General features: G+C 44.9%; 1 protein-coding gene across 6 annotated transcripts in view; it reads left to right on the top strand.

Annotated features, from left to right (window-relative positions):
- The first annotated feature begins 1,076 nt into the window (after positions 1-1,076).
- AGPAT3 (1-acylglycerol-3-phosphate O-acyltransferase 3) overlaps positions 1,077-24,385 on the top strand; it is a 94,109-nt gene continuing 70,800 nt past the window's right edge. For 3 of the 6 annotated variants that reach the window (XM_055802413.1, XM_055802414.1, XM_055802409.1), the window contains exons 1-2: positions 1,077-1,356; positions 1,893-2,026. The gene's annotated coding sequence lies outside the window, so the exon portion shown is untranslated. The remainder of the gene's footprint in view (positions 1,357-1,892; positions 2,027-24,385) is intronic. The other 3 variants (XM_055802410.1, XM_055802415.1, XM_055802411.1) reach the window with 1 other exon arrangement.

The raw sequence follows: 24,385 nt of genomic DNA, 5'->3' as shown, positions 1-24,385 counted from the left end.
CAAACTTGTGATCCCTTGGGTATGTTCTGACCTGCTTCTTTCTGGTACTTGTAGGAACACCAAGATACCGTCGGTCTATGGCGTCATGTTTGTTTGAAATCAAACGGCCGTGGTGGGAGCCCGCTCCCTTGGTGAAGCGCCGCCGTGCCGGCCACCCCCGGCAGGGCACCCCACACCGCCCCGGGGCGGCCCCTGCAGCCGGGAGCCCCCACCCGCCTCTTTTCCCTCATTCGGACCCGGGACTGCGTCTTTATTTATGAACACCGTTATGTAGCGGTTTCCTGCGTTACCGAGAATTTCCGTTATCGATTCCTCACGGTGCCATCTTCGCCCTTCTCCCACACGTATCCCCCCGTCCCTGCGTACGCACCCGGGAGCGCCACTGACAGCCCGCTCACAGCCCCGCGGGCGGCAGCGCCGGGCGCCGGTGGGGCCGGGCCCGCGGGGGGGGACGGACGGACGGACGGGGACGCGCACCTCGCTGCCGCCGCGGCCGCGGGACGTGAGCAGCGCGCGCTCCCTCAGGGCAGCCAGCGGCAAAGCGAGCCACGGCTCCCGGGGGCGGCCGCGCCCGGGCAAGGCGGCTCTCCCTCCTCGCAGGGGGGCCGGGGGCAGGCGCCGCCGCCTCTCCCTGAGGCGGGGGAGCGGCGTTTCGGCCGCGGCTGAGCAGGGCGGGGCCGCACTGCCCTCCGCGGGCCCGGCGATCGGGTCCACCGGCTCCCCTCCCCCGCCCGCCGCCAACGGCCAACGGAGGAGCGGGGCGGCGGTGAGGGGCGGCGAGGGGCGCCTCGGGCGGGAGCGGCGACGCCCCCTGGCGGCCGCTCAGTGGCGGGGGCGCAGGCGGCAGCTGGGCGCGGGGCGAGCGGCTCCTCCGCATCGCGTCCCGCTGAGGTGCGGCGAGAGCGGCCGGCGGGGGGTCCCGGCGCGCTGGGCGGGGTGGGGCCGGGCGGGGCCGGCCGGGAGGAGCGGCGGTGGCTGCTACCGCCCCCGCTATCTGACCCGACCTTCCCCCTCCCCTCCTCCTCCGCCCCCCGCCGCCCGGCTCTCCTGCCCCCAGCGGCCCGGGAGGAACTGAACCATCGCCGCACAGGAAGTAGCGGCTGCGGGGAGCAGCGGCGGCGACAGCTGGGGCTGCCGCACTCAATGAGCGAGGCTCCCGCAGCCGCCGCCGCCCGCCCCGCTCGCCCCTTCCCCGCCTCCCGCGGGCAGCGGCGCCGAGCCAGCCCGCCGCCGCCGGGGGGGCACCGCGGACAGCAGCAGGCGGAGGCGGGCAAGGCCGCCCGCCCCGGGGCTGGAGGCTGAGGCGGGCAGAGGCAGCTCCGGCTGTTCCCGAGGAGGCGGCGGCGGGGACCGCAGGTTGGTGCCGCTCCGCCGGCGAGAGCGCGGGTGCCGGGCTGCGGGGGGAAGGCGGCGGCTGGCCGTGCCTGGCAGCGCCCCCGGCCTCGGCGCCCCGCACGCTGCCGGCGCGGACGGCGGCGGGGGCTCCGCCGGGCGCCCCTCTCGGAAGGCCCCAGCGCGCCGCCCCCCGCTGCGGCGGCGGCAGGAGGAGCCGCACCGGGCCCGGCTCGGTGCGCCGGCCGCGGTGCCGGTGCGGTCGGCAGGCGCAGCCCTTTGTGCGCCGGCGGGCGGCGGGGGGGGGAGGCGAGCGGGCCGGGCCCGACCTGGGGCGGGGGGGCGGCGGCGCGGCCGGGAAGGGCACGGTGGTCCCGGCGGCGCGGGCGGGCCTCGGCCGAGGGGCACCCTGCCCTCCGGGGGGTGCGGGCTGGCGGCTCGCGGCCGGGAGGATGGCAGCAGGGCTCCCCGCCGGGCGTGAGGGGAGGCTGGGAGAAGGATGGGCGAAAAGTGGGAGAGTGGTTGAAAACAATTAAAAAAAAAATAAAATAAAAAAATAGGAGGAAAGCCCGTTTCTGAAGAGCCTGGCTGCACCTGGGCACACGGCTTGCGAGTGCAAAATGGAGAAGAGCAAACCCTATTGATCTGAGAGCGGCAACCAAACTGGATGCAGTTGTGCCTGGATTCTGTTCAGGTGATGCTGATGGGTTTAATAAGCCACTAACCTCATGTGTAGGCATCTAAATCAATAAGCATATCGATTATCCCCTTATAGCTTTTAATACGCTGTATTCTGAGGGAACTTTTGTGTTGAGACTGATACCTATTTGATGCCGCGCTGGTATGTTCTTCTCATGCGATATCTTTTCCTCTTTGAATCTTCATCTGCCTTGAGTATGCAGAGAGCAGGTGTTGAATGAGAAAGCGAAGTGGCAGTTTGTAGTCATCTTGCTTTGTTTGAAGATGTTCCTCCTTCAAAGCAATATTATTATAATAATCTCATTAACTCATCATGTTATCAAATTAATTTCAAGTCCAAAATAAACTTCATGGCCTTTCCTGCTCTAAGGGAAACAGGCTAGGGTCCAAGACTGCGTGTTTGCCATCAGTGAATTGCTGATACGTACAAGCATGTTTGGGAGTGAAGCCGTAAGCTCTCCACTTGTCTTGGCAGTGTTTATTTTGCGGTGACGCTCTTCACTTCAGGCTCTTTGCTTGAATTACAGATCGTTGGGGTGAAATTAAACAATCACAGATAGGTACGTGTGTTTGTTATAGTTTTTTCTTTTTCAAGCTTGATTCTACAAGCAGCGAAACCCGTGCAGTTCAATTCATTTTCTTTCGAGACTGCAGCTGTATATGAGATAATGAAGTTAAATGGAGTTGTTGTAACCTGCAGTGAACTTACTTTGCTGTGGTGAGTGCTGGGCTGTTACAGAGCTCCTTGTGCTGTGGACAGGTCAGGCCCTTGAATTGTACACATAAATGTTCTGGTCTTACCTGTAACTTTCACAGGAGCTTTAGCTTTTGGTTCCCTTCTGTGTACTCTGGTCGTCTTCCCCTTCACATCTATTGTTACTGAACCTTCATGATTAAAATTATGTACATTACGTTCAGTAATTTTTTCAGCCTTTTTTAAAGGCAGTCTTATGTACTTTAAGAAAGTGTCACTATATATTTCTCTCTTAATTCCTGCCTTCACCTCTCCACCCTTATATATACAGTTGGAGAAAGCAGGACAGAGGATGGTTGGTCTCCCAGTACAGCTTGAATTCCACAAGCACTAGAAAAACACCTGATGAGATCGTCCCCACTGAGCACAATTAAAATGGCAGGACAGCTTATCGAAGCTTGGTACTGCAGTTTTAACAATACATTGCTGATAGCTCAGTGGAGGATATGTGAGTTGCACCAAACAAGGGCTGGAATCAGAATGAGCTTTAGTTGAGGTAATGTTGGTCAGAAATAAGCATGCTATTTCCTCTTCTCTGCGTGATTTCCTTTATCTCTGAAGAGATGCATTAACAAACAGGACAAAATTCCACTTACAGGGAACTCTACTAGTACAAAGTCTATGTTCTTTTCCCAGCCAGAGCCAAAGCTTTCTGCTCTGTGTTAATCTTCTTACAAAATGAAACTGTTGCATAGTCCCTTGCTAGCTTCATTTTTTTCCCCTCTTCTGCCTCTGTTTGCAGAAAGATGCATTGTTTTCAACTCCTAAATGGTATTTTGTTCACTTACAGAACTATTTTAGAATAATTGGTTTTGAGGGTTATTTTATAGGTAACCAGTGTGAATCTTTATTCTGTTTATTGCTGTTACCTCTAATGAGTTCACCTATACTAAATATATGATAGCCATAAATTATGGTAGGCTGCTTCTGTGCTTTATGCAAATACAAAAAAAACCCACCCCAAGAAAGGTTGCATTCAGTCTTGCTACTTTGGCTTATAAGATCGTAATTCTTGATAGGAATGGCTAAGGTACTGACAAAGAAATGTAGTTATCATCTGTAATGGCTAAAAATGCCCTGTTCTTTCAGTGGATTTTTTTAATGTTAATACTGAGTGTTGGTGCATGTGTATTAGTCTGTTTATAGTCAGTGCCTGAACAAAGAACAGGTGTCTAGGCAATTGGTACCTTGAGTGTTACAAGATAAAGAACAAAATAAATGACAAAAAGCAAAGGGAACCCAACATTTCACTGTATCTCAGACTGTTCCACTCCCTTCTGGTGCTGATCCCATAGTAATAAGGGGTTCTCTGTCTAAGCTTGTGTTTCAGGGTAATACCTGGGAACTTTTGCTTGTGGGTAGCTCTTAATAAGTAATTGATACCATCCTTTTAAGTAAAACTAAAAGGAAGGGAAAAGCAAGCATTAGATGGCGTTATCTAAATTTCTTGTTTAACTATGATGTTAACCAACATAAAATGAGAAAAAGAATCCCAAGGCCTCTGCTGTGTGCTTGATGAAGATACTCTTAAATGTGTTATGTGAAAATCAGTTTGCCATCTGATGCATGATCATGTCAGAATTCCAGGAGTCAGTACCTAAGTTGGGGACTGATTATTGCTAGGACACAGGCACATATAGGTAAAATCGGGATAATCTAGGAGGTGTTTAATTTCCTGGTGCACCAGACCAATAGTCTGTTTCCTGTTTTGGTTGATTAATTGCAGAAGTCTAATTTTCGCATGGTTCAAAAGGGAACAAACCCTTGCTTACGTATTTTTTTTTATGCTTCTAAAATCAGTGGATACTTATGGTTTACCTGTGGAATTTCCTTGTGCCTAGGAGTGTGCAAGACATGACAGTGATGAGAAGCTAGGCACTTACAGCTGTTACACACAAGTTATAGTAAAAATGAAAGAAATGCTTGTCTTTTGTGTAAAGACCAATTAACGAGTGCTACCTTGGATCTAGTCTTTCACAAGAGCACCTCCTTGCGCTGTGTCTTATCTGTAGCTGTCTAAGTTTGCAGTGGATAGACAACTGTGCAGTGTAGTAGGCAGGACGTTCATTTTGGGAAGCAGGAGGCTTGGGTTCTTGTCCTCATCCAAATAAGTATTAGGTGTTGTAAAAAGGAACAGAGTGCCACAGGGACTCTTTTTCTGCCTGTAAACCCATGTAAAAACCCGAACAGTTTTAGGAGGAGAGTGTGGTGACAGGCTGTGCCAGGGTACCATGGTGCATTACCAGGGAAGTTCTGGGAGGAGGTTGTGATACCTTCCAGGGAAAAGGCATGGAGAGGTGTATTGAAGTGATTTATAGCTCAGACTCTGTGAGGGTGCTGCCCATCACCCGTCAGACTAATGGCCAAAGAGCCGATCAGTCTCGCCTTTGTTTCATGCCTCTGTTTTATGAGGGGGTCAGTATAGTCTTTGCGCCCTGAACTTTCCCCTAAGTTGTCGATCTTTGAGACATAAACCTGGGGAAAGCTGGGAGTGGTGGTACATCTGCTTTCTGTGTGCTACTGGTAAATCAACCCAGCTGCTCATGTTGCTTACCCCCACCCCCTTCCATCCCCTCCTCTGTTTGCTATTCTCTGGCACGCGGCTTCCTTCATATATTTTGTAGGGAGAGCTGGCTTGTAATTTTGGGCTGCCACTTCCCCTGGGAATTGGGGAACTTGGGACCTAGGCTCTGTGAGGCTTGCTACTGCAGTGCTGCGTTTTATTTGCACACGCATAGTTGCCAGTTCCTTGGTAGAGAGCTAGGATGAAATAAAGAAAAGAAGAAACTTTCTGTCCCATTTTGGATGGGGAATGAAAGCCAGTGTACTGATTAGTCCTAATACTATTGATTATCTTGCAGTAGTATCGATAATGTGGTGTTTGCTTTCCAAACAAAAGATGTGTTCTATGTCCTAAAGAGTTTAAAGAACCTTTGAAGCTTTGTGTAGTGGAAATGGTAGTTCTGTCAGCCACATCGGCCTTCACCCTGGATACGGCCTTGTTGCTTAATTGAGATTACTGCTGTAGTTTGACTCTGCTCAGAAAAAAAATGCTTATCCTTGAAGCAGGTGTTGAGCTCCCTATGTTTTATGAGAATGAACGGGCATGTAGAGGCCATAAATGTTTGGAGTGAAGTGATAGAAATTTCCTTTTTGGAAGAAGTGGATCCAAGTGTATGGCAGAACGTTTAGAATCCAGCACCTCCTTTCTATTGTGTATTCATGGGGAAAAAAACCCCACCCTCTTAAAAACCTTTACAATGCTTCTGCATCTGTGTTGAGCTCTTTAATGGTCAGGTGTAAGTGGTATGACATTGACCTCATTCTGTGTGTAACACCTCTTCTCTGTGCAGGCAGACTTGCTCACTTGCTGTAAAGGAAGTGGTATTTCAGTGAAATTTTTAGTTGCTTTTTTCCCCCCCTGTTGTTCTCATGCATTAGCATTACTTAGGTAATTATAGCGTGCTTGTTAGGAGCTCTGACAGCCTAAACTGAGTTCTTTGTCAAAAATGCAGTGTTTCCCTTAATTAAGAGAGACTAGAAACAGCACCTGAACCTATTAATTAAATAGTCAAAGTTGATATCTATTTAGGATGTATTAATGAGCAAAACAAAATACATTTCTGACGGAAGTGTTGCCCAGAGTAATTGAGCTTCTGTGAGGATTTTTTGTGTAGAAAAATAATCTATTGGTGCCGCAACTGTCACACATGCGCTGTTGTGCAAAATTCATGTGAGATCTTTCCAAATTCTATGGTACTCAGAACAATAGCCACTATTTCTTCTTCAAAGCTCTTCAGAGATGTTAAATAATCCTTGTGACAACCCTATGAAGTGAGTATTGTAGTAATTTTTTATGGATGGCAAAACAATTAATCGGCATTGTCTCCAACTGCACTGCAAAAGTGGGATTTTCAAAGTGCCTGAGACTTGGCCTGCACTAAAACTTGTGGTTGTGTGAGCAAGGGGTGGGTGAGCGTGTCTTTCTGCCTCTTCTAGCTGTAGCTGTGCTGATGAAAACATTTTTGCAGATGCGCAGTGGTCATCGGCATGCAGGTGCGTACATCAGGCTGGACCCTGTGTGTCCTCATAAAGGATGGATTTAGCTTGTTCTGAATTATTCTGCCCGTGTTACTGGCATCACTTCTTGAAGGAGAGATGTGTGGAGCTGTTGGCTGTGCTTGTGTCTGTAAAGTTCATCCACGTGTGAAAGGTGGGCTGCTCAGACTGACTTCTGAGCTCAGGTTTGCTCATTTGTGGGATGAGGTCCTGGTCAGACTCTTCCTGCTGGGCTCTTGCCAGGCTGGGGTTTCTCAGGGTTACGAGTTGCCTTAAGGCTGGGCTCCTAACTCCCTTTGATCTGAAAAGGCTGCAGACCCAGGTGTTTCCTCCACTATGTGAACACTGGTGGTACCTGCAAGCTGAAGGAGGTCAAGATTACCAGGATGTGAGCTCCTGTTTGGGTCAGACCAACATTGTGGCTTTACTGTGCAGCCTAGCTTTGGTTGCTGAGATATGTGTGTCTCTTCTTCTCCTCCACCAGCTCTGCCTGCTGCCCTTCCAGGAATTATAAATGCCACAGCAGATGGCTTAGGGAGGCAGTGTCTCTAATTACTGTTGCTAGATTTGCCTAAGCTTGACTCTGTACAAAGAATGCTTTTTTTCCCTGGATATTCAAAGTTGTTGGTACTTCAAATGCAGATTCGGTCTTTTCAGGGGAACATTGATGGTGGAAATGTGTGCGTTATGTGCTGGTTCAAAACCAGCCTCTTTCTTCTTAATACACTGATGGTTTAGTGCTACCAGTTTTCAGTCTTCTCCCATTGGGACAGCTTTCAGGTTCCTGGTAGGCTAGACTGCTTATGGACCCAAAATTTGGTAATGGCTGACTCACCATTAAGTAACACAGCTGTAATCAGTTTATTTGATAAAGGTTTTACTGCTACCCCACCTGAGCAGAGGTGCGTGGCTATATGATTGACACATGCATCTTTAATGCCTAATGCAAGTGTCCATCTCACGGTGGCAGTTGTGATTGATTGATCCAACGTTACGCTGCACAGTGGTACTTTTCTGCGGGCCCCTCGCTCCAGATGCCTTCTTGCAGCCTTGGGCTCTACCACTGTGTTTGAGCTGAACTTCTCTTGCATCCATCCGTCTGGTGTCTGTGGCCCTTGGGTTATTAATCATATAGCCAGCCTGTGCTTTAAATTTGAGTTGAGAGGACTGACACCAAAGGGAAAGAAAGGTTTTAATTTCTTGAGGTCAGTGAAGGTGCTGTGACCCAAGCCGTGCAGGCTCGCTGAGCAGTGTTGTTTTTCCTTCTGGTGGTCACAGCAGAGGGTGATGCCTCTGGTTCCTCAGACAGCTTCCTGGGGTTGCTCGCGGTACAGAGCGTTGAAGCTGCTCTCTTCCTAGGGAGTATGAGTCTCTCATCTCTATTTCAATTTTTTTTATTCTTTTTAAATTCACTTTGCCTCTGAAGTACTTTTGGCTGAAATTATAAGCAGCAGTGGGAATTTGGGCTAGATTCCAGATTTTTTCTCCCCCCATTTCCAATGAATATCTTCATCACTGGGATCATGGGATTGAGGTGGCTCTCGGTAATTTGTGTTTTGAGGTTTTTATCCTGCCTTTTGCTTTCCTGACCAAGCTACAGCAGGGTGACAGTGCCGTGCATTGTAGCAATTTCTGCTCATAACTAAGTCTTCTAAAACTTGTTAATGTTTTTCACGTTGAATTTGTGTGTGGTGTCACTTTTATCTGTGGAGAGGGCAACTGCTTGAAAATGCATGTTTCATATATAGCTAGCACTGCAGCAAAGATGTTTACGTGATCTCTCTTAAGAATTGAGATGGCTTAGTCTGAAATGTGATGTAGTCTGAGAAATTCAGTTTGCTTTTTGTCATCTCAAGTTGAATTGGTTTTGATGGCAGAGGCTGAACTGGCTACCTTATCTCTCCAGTTGCATTTCCCCCCAGCATCTTTCTGTCATGATACAAAACCTAGGACTGCCAAATGCTGCTCGATACCTTTCAAGCTTTCCTGCCCAAATACTCATCAGAAAACATTCAGTGAGCCCCCTCCCTGTACTCACTCTGAAAGGATTGAGTTTGCATTCATTTTCTACCAGCCTTACAGTAGCGTGCCTTAAGCTGAGCTCTGAAAGCAGTGGCACTACTTCTGCCTGGAGAAGTGCCTTGGCTGAAAACCACTAGACACTGGGAGGTTAGGTAGCAGCAGGGTTACAACAAGTTTTCCTTGGTCCTCTGCTTTTCTCTAGCCAACACTTGCTGGCTGCTGCCAGGGACATGTCGAGATGGGGTGGACCTTGGCTCTGACCTGGTACAGACATGCTTGTTTGCTGCCTGGGTTCTGCTCAGCCCTAGAAAAAGCATTCAGCCTTGCATTTGAAATTAAAACTTTGGTTAAAAATGGCATTGCTTCAGCTTGCTTGTTGCAGCTGTAGCCATGGCTGTGAATTGAGTGCCATCACTTAATTCATGGGAAAGGTTTTTGGAGTATGTAGTCTAAGAATGAAGATATGTCTGTTAAACATGTATGTATGCTTACACTATGATCTTTATACTGCTAGCAAGCTCTCCTGGGTGCAGCTGTGCCTATACCAAAGCCCTCTTGATGGTACTTTTTTTTAATGTATAGCTTTTGCTAGCAACTTAGCAATAAGGAAATAAGTTTTACTGGCTGAAAAGTTTAATTTTAGTCTGTGTACTATAGTTTTTTTATGGTATACTCCAGTACACTGCTGGAGTAGTATATTGGCTTTTCAGTAGCAATATCACGCTGGAGAAAGAGCTGACTGAAGTAGTGGTGATATTAAAGGGAATTTTATGTATTAGCTTGGAAAGCAGGCTTTGTAGCTTTCCAGGATCCAAAGGTATCATTAGCTTTCCTGGAAAAAAATTAGTTTCCTTGTTTTGCTGTTTACGTGATGAACTGGCATTCACAGCATTACCTTGGTTGTATTTCACAGTGAAAAACAGATAGTGTTCATCACTGAAATAACAGGACCTGCTGTATGCAACCCACTGAGCCTTACCTCATTCAGGTAATCTGACTGTACCTTTGTCTACAGGAAAAGAAAGTGGTACGATCCTTTTCTTTCTCTTGCATTGTTTTTTTTTTTCCTGTCAAATTTTTGTGTCCTAAGCCTTAAATGTTTTCAACAAATGCAGTGATCTCAGCATTTATCAAGCACCCCTATTGTGGGTCTGGTTTGAAGGTTGAACCTGTGGTTTTCTTTCAAGGCGTTATGGGTGGAAAGGCAGTACTTTTAAGTCTTATCTGCACTAATTCTTCTGAAGCCAATTCAAAGGTGTCTTGATGGATCCCAAAGGAAGCTGTGAACTACTGGGAAGGTTTATCTATGGGTAGCTTGGCTTGCTGAGCCTGAGAAAGGCAGAGGATGTGTTTTTGTATGAGGGAAACAGGCAGAAGCTTTACTGCACTTGGTGTTGAGTTTGAAGTTAGTGCTGGTTGCTCTTCACACCTGCTGCTGCGAAGGAAGGCACGTCTATTGAGGACATGATTGGGTTTATAATGGGAGAGTGAAGACTTGCTTTTCAGTGAAGGAACATACAAAAAGAATGTGGGTTTCAGACTGGTTTAATGAGCACTTCCTTAGTTGATTTGATTTATTTTAATAAAACTTTGCCTAGATAGCTTTTTTAATTGAATATTTAAGGAAGTTGAAAGCAGGCATTTTACTGTCTCTTTAATTTGTGCTGATACGTGGTTTAGCATAATTATTTTTTAATGTCCCTTTTAAAAGTATGGTGCCCTCATCCTTTTGACCCTCCTCCTTCAAGAAAAAGTGGATTTAATTTGTTTGAAGAGAAAGGTCTACTGTATCACAACTCTGTGACAAGGAGGCAGGGGCGGGGCAGGGGGGGAGTGTGTGAGCTTGGTGAAAAAATTGCTGGCTTTTAAAGTGGTGGGTTCAGGCCAAAAAGCTTTTAAGAATGGTTTGAAGCTTACTGTGGCATCTGTAAGCTCCCTGAACCTCAGGAATTCAGTTCTAAAGATGAACCTTGTGGCATTACAGAGATGCTTTTTACTGGGTGACCTAAAATAACCAACTTACAGCTTTTCTTTCTTTTTTTTTTTTTTTTTACCCCTGCTCTTCCAGCAGGCCTGTCCTTTTCTTGTTGATTGTCATTAACTTTCCTGAGACCTGGGTCCCTAAAGAGGGAACAGAGCCATATTCTTGTGTCTTCAGGCTTCTGTCTGATCCAGTGTGGGGAGCAGTAGAATAGTGGAGTAGTCCTGGGAGGGAGCGTTTTGGTTGTCACAGGGCAGATAAAACTGGCTGCTTACTGCCTGTTTAGTTGGCTCCTTGCTCCTCCACAGTGTGATAGGAATATCAACACTGAAAAAAGCTTGGCAGCACCTTTTCTAGTGGGATTGCAATTTAGTCTGCAAGGAGTCGTCTGCTGGTACTCTTAATCTCTCTCTGAATAAGATCAACCGCAGCAGCCTCAGTTTTCGGTGATATCATTGCCTCCATTCATTTGTGCCTTTGTTTATGCTGGAGTCTCTTCTTTAATGCTTTTCATTAATGCAGCTACGTTAGCCAAACATCTAAGGCAAAAGAAGGCCTCAGGTTTGCCTGTATTCCTGTCAAATACCTGTTTTGATAATAACCAAAAATGTAGTGCTTCCACTTAACAGTTTGAAAACTTGAATGAGTTAGTCTTCGGCGGTTGCAAAAAAACCCAAATACCAAACAAAAACCCAACACGCAACCCCAATGCCAAACCCTTCTCTTATTTCTGACCTGGAAAAAAAAAAAAAAGCAAACATGCTAGATGGGTATGCATGCACACTCCTGCAGAATGGCTCTACTCAGCATGAGCTGGACTAGGCATGCAACTGAAGGCATCACTTTTAAGAAACACCTTTTCCTGCAAACAAAGCTGTAAGAAAAATTGAGTGAAAAAATTCACAGGGATGTCTAGAAAACATTACCAAAAGGAAGGTTTACAGGATGAAGGTTGTTCTATGTGGAGAACACCTGACAACCTGCTGCAAGAGGAGAAGGGAGTGAACTGCTCTCCGTGCCCACTGTAGAGAGGACAAGTTAGGGATTTAAGATGCAGAAGGGAGAGCTGGAAAGCTTTGGGAAAAGCTTTCTGTTGCCAAACGGGAGTTGTGAAATCTCTGTTGCTGGAAAGAACTCAAGAAGAAAAGATCCTGGCAGATGCCTGTAGGAAGGGTTGGGCTTTGGCGCTCCTGCAGCGGGGACTGGAGTGCTGGGACCCTGGTGGGAAACGCGCCCTTATGAGATGTGGGCAAGGGGCAGGGAGGAACCAGGGAACTTAAGTTCTGGCCATCTCTGCTCATCACTTACGTTACCATGCAAAAAATGGGCAGAGGGGGACATGACAAGAAATCAGTGGTCATGGTGAAGAAAATTTAAAAGTGATGGAGAGGCTTAGCTGTGAAAGTTTGGGGACAGCTTAAGTTAGGTGACCTTTTGAAATCCCCTTCACCTGTGCACACTACAGTTTTAGTTTGGTAGATATTCATGCTGCAAGCCTGCTCTGCTCTAGGAGCCTCACGTGCTGTGAATTGCAGCACAGGACAACACTGATCAATCTGTGTGTCAGACAAAATCATCCCAGGAAGGATACTGGTATTTTTGGTTTTTCTGACAGAACATCCTTTTAGTTGATGGCTGCTTCGTATCTTCCTCTTTAAGTATATGAAACAGTTCACTTGCTGTCCATGTGTGTTTCATGCAGAAGGTGGAGCAAAGCCCTGAAGATGTTGACTTTAGAGATGAGCCTCAAAACTGGAGCCTGAACCCAGATACCATAAAGACCTTGGTGCCTCTTTCCTTTGGTTTGCTATTCTGTTAGCTTTTTGGCTCTCAGTGAATTTCTGTGGCACAGGATTAATTCCTGAAGACCAGCCAAAATACCTTGGAGTTGCTCTGGCCAGAAGCGGTAACTACCAGCAATGCATGGACGGCAATAAACAAAAGCTGAAAGGCTGGGTAAACCTCATTCAGAAGCTAGCCAGTATGTGCCTGCAGAATTTAAATGCAGGCTCTGGTTTTCTCTACAACAGAGTACTGCTTGCCTTTTTGATATTACAGCCATTGCATGAAGCTGGTGGGTGCTGAAGTAGTTTTGCAGAATGATAAGCAATGAATTAAAATCTGAGTCAAATTCCTGGCTCCCTGTACTGGCAAATGCTTCTCTAGCAAGTATTAGAGATGAAGTACCAGAAAAATTTGTGGACTGTGATGGTCTGTCACTCTGTATGAACAGAAAAGAAATACTGTCTGGGTTTGTGAAATGCTTTCTTTTACATGGTATGCCCAAAATTGTTTGGCAGGATGTATGGTCTTTGTGTGTTGGTAAACCATAGGCAATCTAGGATGCTCCACACAAGAAAATTCTTGTTCTTTGAGTTCTCTCCCTAGCAATGGACAGTGCGTAACCTTGACAATGCTAAGCTGTCATCGACTGTGTCTGAAAAACCTCATCAGAAGTGTGTTTATCTTTAATATAAATGAAACACAACGTACCTCCTTAAGACCATGAGGAACTTCAGTTTTCCCGTCACTGACTATGGATCGTGTGCCTAGGTAGCAGAGAGAGAACTAAAATAAATTGAGCCTCTGTTGAATGACTCAATAGCTGTTGGGGGAATTTGTAATGTGCTGCTTTTTAAAATGCCATATGCTCTTATGAGAGGGGAGACCTGCTGTCTTTCTGCCTTAATTCCAGGACAGCGTTAAAATGGGATTCTGTATGTTGGAAGCATTTTGGATGTTACTGTTCGGTAAATGGACCCCATATCTTAGAAAACTCCATCTTTTGTAGGTAACGTAGTATTGGAGTTCACAAATCTGACGTAATCTGGTGGAGTTACACCTATGAGAGAGGGTGTGAACAGCAGAGAGCCATACTTGCGTTTTGCAGTATGCATTTTCTCTGGCTAGCCAGTGAGTCTCCGTTAGTTATGTTCTTCTAAACCTAAGAATAATTTTCAATTTGTTATACAAATTAAAAAAACACTGCACTGATACCGGCCCTCCCTGCAGGGGTGTCTGACAGCAGTTGTGTTCAATAGGTCATAGCAGCACCGACCATGTGCAACTTGGTTATAAAGTGGGGATTTTTTTCCCCTCTGATTTTTTTTGCTTGAAACTTTAGCTTGCAGATGTTCTCTGGAAGAGTGTTGATTTCTTCAGACAGGTGAATTTGTGCATCTCCAGTTTACCTTGATCTCTTGGTGTAATTTTCTCTTGTTCATCTCCACTTCGTTATTTCATCCACTTAATGTGGGTTTTGTTAGGCTCTTTTTAAGCATTTAATTCAGTTGCCAAATTAACAGTAAAGAACAGGTAAGTTTAATGCTGCGTTGCATGGCAGATGAAGTATTAGCAATGCTTAATCTTTGTGTATTTTGGTTTTGTACTTCCACTGTAATTAGATCAGTTTTTGTTTGTTGTACCTCTAAACATTTTTCTTTTATACTAGGCATATTTGGGGAAGGGAGGGGAAAAAGGAGGAGCATTAGGGGAGTTTAACTGTTCCTGGATTTTCTTGGATTTACCTTTAGGTAAGCTTGTCTGCCTTGGGGGCTGTGGTTCTTTCCTTCCTCAGTCCATTGTAGGATTAGGTAGGTAGCCAGCAAGCCTGAATGTAACACGTCCATGTTCGGGTAGATGCTGCCGTTATTTCAGCTATGTACCAAGCCAGCAGGTTTTGGAAAGGGTCTGGGTTGAAATAGAGGAGGGAGTAGGGGTGGAGTGGGGTGGCTGTGCGGGTTCATCTGTTCAAACAGTCACTTTCTGGGACTGCCTGTGCCTGCTGTGCTCCAAATTCCTACAGTGCATCTCTCACAGCCTTGCTTACTGCTTCTTGGGGTCTGTCTTTCACATCTTGAATTTGCTGTTTGTCAGATTTCTTTATTTCCCCACCGTGAACTCTTGGGGTTGTTTCTGCTGCTTCTTCCCCACGGTACCCTGCTGAGGCACTTTCCGCTGCCCTCGCAGAGGGTGGGAGGCTAGGACTGCTCTCCGGAGAGCTCTTGCAGCCATTTCTTAGCAGCTGTCCATTTTTTAGGATGGCAGTATCTCTTTTTCTCCACAGTGCGAGTTTTCTGCTTCAGGTCTGGATTCAATCCTAATTTATGTAGCGATCCTATCTTAAGACTTGTTCAGATGTTAACGTAGCACAGCCAGCTTTGCAGTTCTTGTGATGGAAGTGATAGTTCCCGTGCATGGAGGAAGCTGTGTGAGCTTGCTGAAGACCCTGGTTATATTGGCCAGTTCTTGACTGCAGCCTTCTTAGTTGTTTGGTGAAGGGTTATTTTGGGACGAAGAATGTAATTGGGTCAAAAATCAAACTTCAGCCAAGGATGAATTATTTCGTATGGGTATGTTTTGGTTGTTGGGAATCACTCACAACAGAAGTTGGAGGAATTGAAATGTTCAAACTAATTTTTACTAGTGGTCTTTCCTGTTGGCAGTAATTGGCTTTCCTGACATGGTTTCATTTCAGATTCCTGAACACTAATTTCTGTTTCATATTAAACATATTTTTGACTGTCTTAACAAAAATGCTTTGGTGAAAGTAATAAAGTCCAAAGGTGGAACAAAAACATTTCCTTTTGGCTTAGTGTTTTTTCTGTGGATCAGCTGTGGCTGTGTCTTGTTTTGACCTATTTCATTCCTGGTATGAATTTGAAATTTCAAGTCCTGCCAGTGAGTAGAGTAAACTTAATAAAACACTTGGATAAGGTAAATTTGGAGTAATTGGAGTACTTGGAATCTTAAGCCATGCCACAGTCACCTTTGTGCACAGGTCATTCCCATCAGTAATCGTAGTGGCCTTGGAGAACAGCATTAGCAGCTCCATGCAGGTAGAAAATGGTTTCTGAAAGTTTGCGTATCAGGTATTTAATGTCTACAGTTAACATCTTCGATACCTAAAACCTGAGATTTTTAGTTCCTAGTGTACTCTTCTATATCGGAGCCTGATTTTGCTCTTTTCTTAATGAAAAGAAACTGTCATGATCTCTCATAAGGCGATAGCAGGGGATAGTATTGTTAATCACTTGATATATTTTGAAAGCCTAGTGCTTTCATGCTGCTATCTTCTGGTTGCCTTCTGCGCAGCTCAGCTTTTAATATGTGCTCTTCCTCTCATGGTTGCTGTTCTCAAAAGTTTCTTCAGTTATTTGTTGGACAGATACCATGCAAAGTATTCTAAATGTTTCCTCTGAGAAAGCAACTTTCTTTTCTGCACACTGAAACAATGTGGCCATCCACCAAATGAAGTGGCTGGAAGGGGGTGGGATGGACAGGCTGGGCTAGTTCTAAAGCTAGTTGTAGCTTCCCTGCTTTAATTACATGCTGTAGACACTAGTGGGTTGACTCAGGTATCTGAACATCTGATGTCAGTTTGGGCATCCTGCAGGGTATTTCTCCTGGCCTGGAGCCACCACTCTCAAAGGGTATAGGTTTTCCAGTGGTCTGGTGTTACATCTGCAAGGCCCTTGTGGATGTTGTGGATTTACCTTGGAAACATCTAAAAATGACACTTGCTGCCTGCGTTTAGAAACTTAGATCTTTTCCATAAGTGTTGGTAACAATTTTGAGGAAAAACTTTCTTCTGCCTGTTAACCTAGAAGCCTTCATTACTGATGTACTTTTCCTCAAACTTCAGTTGTCTTTTCACTTTCTTGCCTCAGTGTTTGTATTTAAAGCCAAAACCTTTAAGTATCAATAAGGAGATACAACCAGATGTCAGTGTGTGGATTCAGCTGGATACTATTTGACTCTCATGAAGATGTAATTTCATAGCTGTAAGGCTTCTTAAAATTACTCTCAATTGAAGATGGAGTAATCTGTAATAATGTTGCATGTATTCAATGCTGTAAAAATGCAGGTGCGTAAATGTATGAATAGTTTGCCTTCAAAGACGGATACTTACAGGATTGCAAGTGCTATAAACCTTAATATTTTCATTGTTGGCAGGATCAAGTTTTTTATTATGCATTGGTTTCTAGGCTGCTGAGCAAAGTAGTGTCTGATTGTTTGCAGTCATCCTTATTCCTGGCCCACAGCGTCATAGCCGTTTTAATGAAATAGCATGCCTCTGCTTTGATGAAGGCAAAATGAGTAAAGTAGTTATTGGTACAGTGAGGTTTTATTTTTTCCTAGTTTCCCCAGTGTCCTTTAGCACAGTACTTCCAAACAAATAAAGTGAAACACTATGTGATAGCTTTGTAATAACTCTGATACTCTCCAGAAACAAAAGAAAATCTCTCCAGAGGGTTTCCAGCTTTGGAAAAATATTTGTCATGTGAAAAGCAAGGCCATTCCCTAGCAAAAAGTACTTGCATCTCTGTGCTTTCCAATCCTGTTATTCACCAAAACACTCAGGTACATGTTTGTCCTCTTGATTTTCAAGATTCTCATGTGTCTTGAATGAAGCTGTTTTATTATCAGTCATAAAGAATATTTTGGACTTTGGCCATAGCTGTAAAACCACCTTCGAATATAAAATTAGAACCATCTTGAGCTGTGGAAAGGATGATTAGTGACGATACTAAGAGAGAGTGCAGCCTCTGAAAATCAGTCACATCAATGGTGCAAATCCAGATAAAGATTCATGGAGTTCCTGAATGTTGTTGATCTTGGTGTCTGAATGCCTATCTGAAATGAAGGTGATGCAAGCTACTTGGTCACTAAGCATTGAGTTTTTTATTAAAACTCCTTGTATGTAGGTGCATATAAAGGGTCTACACTACGGAGATTCACTTGGTTTATGTTTTGAGTAAGCATTTAATGTTTTAAATACCTTTCCAGGAGGGAAGGCATACAGTAGAAGGAGAGAAGGTGTTTTTTTAGTATATATTCTCTTTCTCTTAGTTTTTTCCATGTCAAGAGGAAGACAGGAGCGTAGCTGCCTGTTTTTAAGAATCAAGCAATAGGCAGAGCTCTAAGCCTAGAAATAAATAATTAGAAACCTTCCTCCCAGCTCAGTAACTCATGCCCATCTCTGTAGTAATGCCTAGCGCTTCAAATGATGTTTAATCCAGGTTATCACGCTGCCTGAAAAGCAAACATCCTTTCCTTTGGAGTGCATCAAATGCTGGTTGCAGTTGTAATTCCTGTGTCCAGTCTCAGAAGGTGTTAACTGTGTGCTTATTTTTACTGTTTCTTTGTCTGAAAATCAATGAGTACTTTGTGTATGGGTCAACATACATTCTAGTCATCAGTATGTGAACTGAAAAGCAGAAAGCCTTACTTGTGACAGCGTGTTATAACACTGTAATGAAATAGGTAAATAATACTATAACTAGTGCTTTGTAAATAGCTCAAAGGGTGTTTGAGGATCGTTATCAAATGCCACTTTGTGGCACAACAAACCACTGGCCGTGGGGCTGAGTGTGTTTCCAGGGGCTGGATGTAGCTTGGGTAGGAGGTAGCAGTGGAGCTTGTGGTGCTGCGGTCGGGGTTGGGCAGCAGGGCAGGACGCTGGATTGAGAAGCCAAGTCTTGTACTTGGTGAAATCCACCTGTGAGACATTACTTGTTCCTTCTGACTGTGAGAAATATGCTTATATTGACTTGTGCCGGTCAGTAAAACTTGCTGAAGTCTATGACAATTTTTTTCAAATTCATCTGCCTGCATATGAGTGGTGCCAGGGCTGGCCGCGGCAATCCAGAGGGCATTTGTATGTTTGTTTTACCTGTGCGCTTTACCCTGATTATGTGACTTTTCCAAATGGTATTTATGTTTTAAGCAACATGAGATTGCGGCTGGCCCTTTGAAGGATGCAAGTGGTGTTGTGCACACATAAGGGTCAGTACGTACTTGCTGTTCCTCTTGGGCGTGCTCTGCACCAGCATGGGCTGGCGCCAGCCATTTTAGCAATGCCTGCCTAATCTTTTGACATACTAGCGGCGCGTGTGGCTGGACACATCTGGCAGTAGCAGGGTGTGCAAACATGCAAGCATCTGACCAGCTGTCTCTTGTGCTGGTGATACTGTGGGGTGCTTCATCTGCAGAAGAGCCCTGGATTAAGGAGAACGCCTGAACATGGAGTCGGCTGTGCTGTTGGAGCAGAGGTGAAGTCTTGTGAGCTGTGTGAGGTGCAGGTAGAGGTGAAGTCAGGGAGGCTGCTCCTCTGGCTGTACCTGGGGATCCTGGCCCCATCTGGGCAGCGTGTGGTTCCTCTGCCCCTGGAGCAGCAGCCCTGCGGTGGGGCAGCCAGCAGTGCTTCTCAGGGACCCCTCTGCAGACCCAAGCCTGCCTGTTAAGCAGCTGCAGGTCTTTGGTGCTGCAGGATTATTTGTGGTCTAGGAAGGGTGTTGCAACCTTATTTCTCAGTTTACTAAAAGTGGTTTGGGATTTGATATTTTAAAGTGTTGATTGTTTGGGGGGGGCGAGGTGAATGGGGAAGTAGTAAAAGAAAAGCTGTAATACTGCAAGGTATCTCCTCTGAAATGTATGAGATCTTAATCCCTTTACTGCAGAACGCACTATACTTAGGATGTCCTATCAACGTGCATTTTTTTCCCATGTGCCAGTAGATATTTTAATCTTTAATTATTCATATTGTTTTATGGGTTCTGTATCCTTGAAGCAGCAATTTTTTTTTTCTTAAATCTCTCATCCACTTAGAAGTCTTTATGTATGAATTTGTTTCCTGGGAGGATAATGAGACAGCTTTTGCCTCCCATGATATGTGGAAATAAATGCATGTGGTGAATGTAGAGAGGCTTTTCTTTTCTTTATTCTTTCAGTTTCTTAGCAGGGTAGGAAGTGGCTCTGCTGTTCCATTTTAGCCTCTCATGGCATCTGGGAAATGAAAATGAGAGGAAACCTAACCCCATGCTTAGGCTGACAATGGGGTGTGAAAACAGGCTTCTGACATGTAGATGCCATTGACTCTCTTTCTTGCAGCTTGAAGGCAGACGTTCTTATAGCAGGACCTAGATCTGTCAAATTGAAATAAGAAAAAGTCTTTTCTCAGGATCTGACTGTTCATTTCTCTCTTTCCTTTGCCTGCCTTTGTGTTTAGAAATTTTATACAGAGGAAAAAAAAATATATTAAAAACAGGCTTATTTGGATAATGTTAGTTTCTTAGTCAGATGTTGTGTGTTCTTTTTTTATCTTTGATTTAAAAAATCATGCTGTGAAATTAATCTGAAAAGCAGTAGGTAGATTAAAAAGGAAATACTCTTTTTTTTCACACAAGTAAATGGAGCTCCCAGAAGCAGAGCGACTGGAAGCAGGGGTAAGTGTGCACACGAGAAGGAATAAATCTCTTTGACTGTGCTGTTTAATGCTTAAAAGGCTTTCTGCATGGGGCGTGAGTAAACTGCCAACTGTCTTTAGCATTTGAGAAGATTTACTCCCCTTTCCTTGAGTCATTCTGGAGTCACTTGTGTATATCTATACATTAGCAAGGTTTCTTCTGTCTCTTTTCCCAATACCTCCAGAGTGAACATTGCTTGGGACTAATTCATGCAGCGTGGGGGTCGCAGAGCTCATCCAAAGTAGTATTACACGAATTGTAAAGGGTCTTTGGGGAGTGATGGGGGGGGGGGGGAACATCTTCAAATGTCTGTCATTATTTGTCTTTGGTTTTGTCTCCTGGTTTTTAAATCTGGAATGGAAGAAGCTATGTGGATGGAACATAAATGAATGCAAAAGGGGCTGTACCAAATCCCCTGTTTTTACTTCCCTAAGACTTTTAGGAGGCTTATTTTCCCTGAGTTTGAGTTTTGCCCATGACTTTTTGTGTACATGTATGATGCTCTGTGCGTATTCTGCCTTTTTCTGCCTATGATAGTTGCAGCAAACGTAAGCTTTTGTGCAATGTTCATCCATATAGAAGTTTCTGGGTTTGTGTATTCTGCTGGGTATGATTTTTTTAGAGGAAAGATAGAAGTAAACCTGAATCTGATCATAGAATGGTTTGGGTTGGAAGGGACTTCAAAGATCTCCTAGTTCCAAGTCCCCTGCCCTCTGTCCGCCTCCCCCAGCAAGTTACCATCCCACACCTAGCAGAGGTGAGAGAAGCCTGGCAGTGCTGCCCTAAATAAACTTTCTTGCTGTGTTCAGAGAGGCTGATTGCTTTCATTGATAGAGCTGTAAGCGAGACAAACCAGCCTGCTTTAAAGCTTCTGTGGATAATGAATCAGTACATTTTGGTCTGTCCTGTATTGTTTACCACCTCAGCTACTCTAGACTATAAAGATCTGAACTTAGACTGTTATGTGGCAGACACTTTTAATTTGGTTATTGTTATTTGATCCTGTAGTTTTTGCTTAAAAAAGCCAACAGAAAGAGCCCAGAGCGATAGGACCTTGCTTCCTGTGCTTTTGTGTATCTATACCTGGTGTCTCCTTTCCTTTTGCGTAGATCACAACGCCTGCGCACATCTGATCCCCCACAGACCTGGTATCCAGGTAAAGTTTCGCTGCTGTACCTTGTCACGGAGCTCAAAACAACAAAGTAAACGAACAATGGCTCTATTGATCGTGGCAGCGTGCAATGGAATACAGTGACTTTAGAAGAGCATCTGTTTGCCTGTTTCGCTTGGACAGGGGATCACTAAGTGTAAGGATTTGTCACATGGAAGAATCAGGCTGCGAGTGAGTGTGGCTGGGGGCATGTCTTAGGTTTAGCATTTTTCTGGCTTATTGTTGTGTGGTGTTGTGTACTGCCTACACAATGTGAGGCTGGTCAGAGTACCATGTGGTAAGCTGGACCTGGGTTCTCTGGTACAGCGAGTTCTGTGCTTGGAAAACTCACCCTTGAAATACTCAGTGACCTAAGGAAACAAATAAAAGTTCTTTTTCCCTCATGGTCGCTCCTTGCAGACTCTCTAGCCCCAGTCTCCTGCAGAATTGGTTTCTCTTCCTGTGTTTCTTTTCTTCCTCCAATGGACCTTCAACTAATTATAATTATTATCATACCATAATAATACAATTTTGTGCATCCTCTTTCTTTCTCCTTTTAGGTTGCTTTTATTCATTCTACTTCATTACTGGTATGCTTTGTTTCTATGTGTCTTTTTCTGTACTTTCTCTTCCTTTCTTTTCCTGCCCCTTTTACATTCCCCAGCTCCTTCACACTCCCTCTCCTTGGGTTCTCAGGTCACAAGACACAGGTAGAGGGTGTAGAAGTGATCCCAGGGTTAACCCTCTGTCACATAAATCTGTATGCAAACTATAGCTTGCCTCCAAGAAAAAACTTCCAGACTTGATTTAGAAAATGGTTAGTCATGAAGACTGTCCTGCCCTTGGTAAGTTCTTCTGGTGGGTGGTGATCTTTGCTAAAGTACTTGTGACCTGAATCTTTTTTAATTTCATCCAGAAGCTGGTGGCTCTGTGTTTACCAAGCTTTAGTTTCAGCAGTTGAGGTTTAATCTGCCACGGAACTTGTTTCCATGCAGGGACTTAGGCTGTGATCAGGTTTGTAGTTTTGGGTTTTTTTTCTTTAAGGTTGAAACGGCTGTCCTTGTTGGGTTTCCTGCTGAGGACTTGTTTTCTGGTGGTTGAAATTGTTTGGGAAGCTTTCCCGTGCACGCTTTTCAGTCTGTGAAAATAAGAGTCCTTGAACTACTGAAGGCAGAACTGGACATGGTGGTGTGGATGTGTGCAACCCTGTCTCCTGTTTGTATCAGCTGCAGCAAGTCCCTGTTTCTTTCTCCTGTTCCTTCCCATGCTTCCTGACCACCACCCTGCATCTTCAACATCTCTGCTCTCGCTTCTTCTCCAGCCTCTCTTAAGGAATTTCCTTTACCTGCTCTGCTTCCCCTCGCTCAAGGACTGTCCCAGCTTTCTGACGATATGCATATTTTCCTCTTCGCCATTTCCCCAGGGGCTAATTTTCATACCTTTTGGGTAGAGGGACTGATGGGTCTAAAAGCCATTGAGCAAATATTGGAGGACTGTTAGTATGCCTCTACTCTTTGGACTGGCTTTGGAGGAAGCAATGATTCCAAGTCATGAGACTCACCAGGCTTGGAAATGAGCCACATACATAGTGTCCTCCCTTTGTTTTCAGTGGCTCAGTATTTAGAATTAATGAAAAGCTATCTTTTTGTCTTTCCAGGTGCCTGTTAAGGCTTTTGTGGGGAAAGCAGTCCATTTGGTCACCTGCAAGAAGAAAAACAGTGGGGAGAAAAAAGCAATAGGGCTCATACACAGGACTCTGTATGGTTAAGATCTTGATAGATAGGCAGTGTGTAATAGTTTGTACTACAACAGTAAGGTCCCATTTTCTTCAAGCCTTATAGTTGGCTGGGCTTGAAATAAGTATTTGAGGCTGTTGATTTCTCAGTTCACAAAGGTAGCACTGGAAGGTATTTGAGGAGAGTGAGTGCTTTTTTCCCACCCTTCAGTCTGACTGTCGGACCAAGCCTCTTTGCGGAAAGACTGTTGCTTGCCTTGGAAAGGTCGTTCCATGTATTCAAATAACAGTGCACAGGAACAGAAAACTTTCAGAGCAGGTGTCCAGAGATGCAATAGAAGATATCTGCTTGTCTCTTCTTATATCTGTTACCACAGAATCTGGTGAACGAGTCTCCAGTTGCCAGCAGGAGAAAAGTTACAGTGAACAATAAATCGGAGGTCCACTGGGAGCATCCAAGGCATTGTCTTTCACGCGGACTGAAAGCTCTTTTGTGGTGTGTGAAAAAAGAACAAATAAGTAAAACTTTAGTGTGCTACTGATGGGACGTGTGAAGCATTAGGAAAAAATTAAAAGCTTGGGTTACTTGAAGTTCTTGCTGAAGTTAGATCTTTATCTCTGTACTGACAGAATCAAGAGCAGGTTTTATTTACTTTCCAGAGAGAAGAGATGATCAGTCTGTCTGGCATGGGAATACAAACCCACTTTTGTTCCTCAAAGTCTAAAAATTGTTTGGTGGAATAGATTATATTGTGTGAAAAGCCCTTGGAGCATATGCACATTTGTGATTGTACCTTTTCATTACCTGGTTCTTTGCCTTTGCATGGAGAGTACAACAGTCCTGGAGGTGAGCTGTTACCTGTCACTGAAAATGTTGCCCATAGGGAGACTGTAGTAGTCCAGTGGTAAATTAGTGTTTAGTTGAACCAAAATGCAGTTCTGTTCCATAATGTTTCTCTGTCCCATTAAGGCAGCTTGGAAATAAAGTTTATCAAAGCTGGAGCTACCTTGTACATTTTATTATGGATTTAATTTAACTGGCCTGTGAGCTGTAGAAGGGCAGGATGATGCTGATCAAGTCTTTGTAACTGAAAAAAGCCAGTTAGGGAACAGTGCTTATTTATTAGACTTCCTCTCACAGGCAAGAGTACTTGGGAGCTTTATCTTGTGTGATGAGTAAAGAATTCAAGTTATGCAGGGGTTTTTTTAGTAATGATGGTCGATCTTCCTATGAAAAATTCCCTATGATAATATATTTTAGTTAAGGATTGTTCTGCATGAATACTTCTACGCAGACAAGTATTTGCATAAAATTTTCCATAAAAGTGAAATAATCCAGACTATGTCCACCTGATGGCTTTGACGTACCTCTCTTTGAATCGGCAAGTGTGCATGGCAGCTTGAT

This window comes from Falco peregrinus, chromosome 4, assembly GCF_023634155.1.
Source record: "Falco peregrinus isolate bFalPer1 chromosome 4, bFalPer1.pri, whole genome shotgun sequence".
NCBI classification, from domain to species: domain Eukaryota; kingdom Metazoa; phylum Chordata; class Aves; order Falconiformes; family Falconidae; genus Falco; species Falco peregrinus.
The sequence above is the reverse complement of the archived record's forward strand: the minus strand, read 5'-3'. Positions and strand labels throughout refer to the sequence as shown.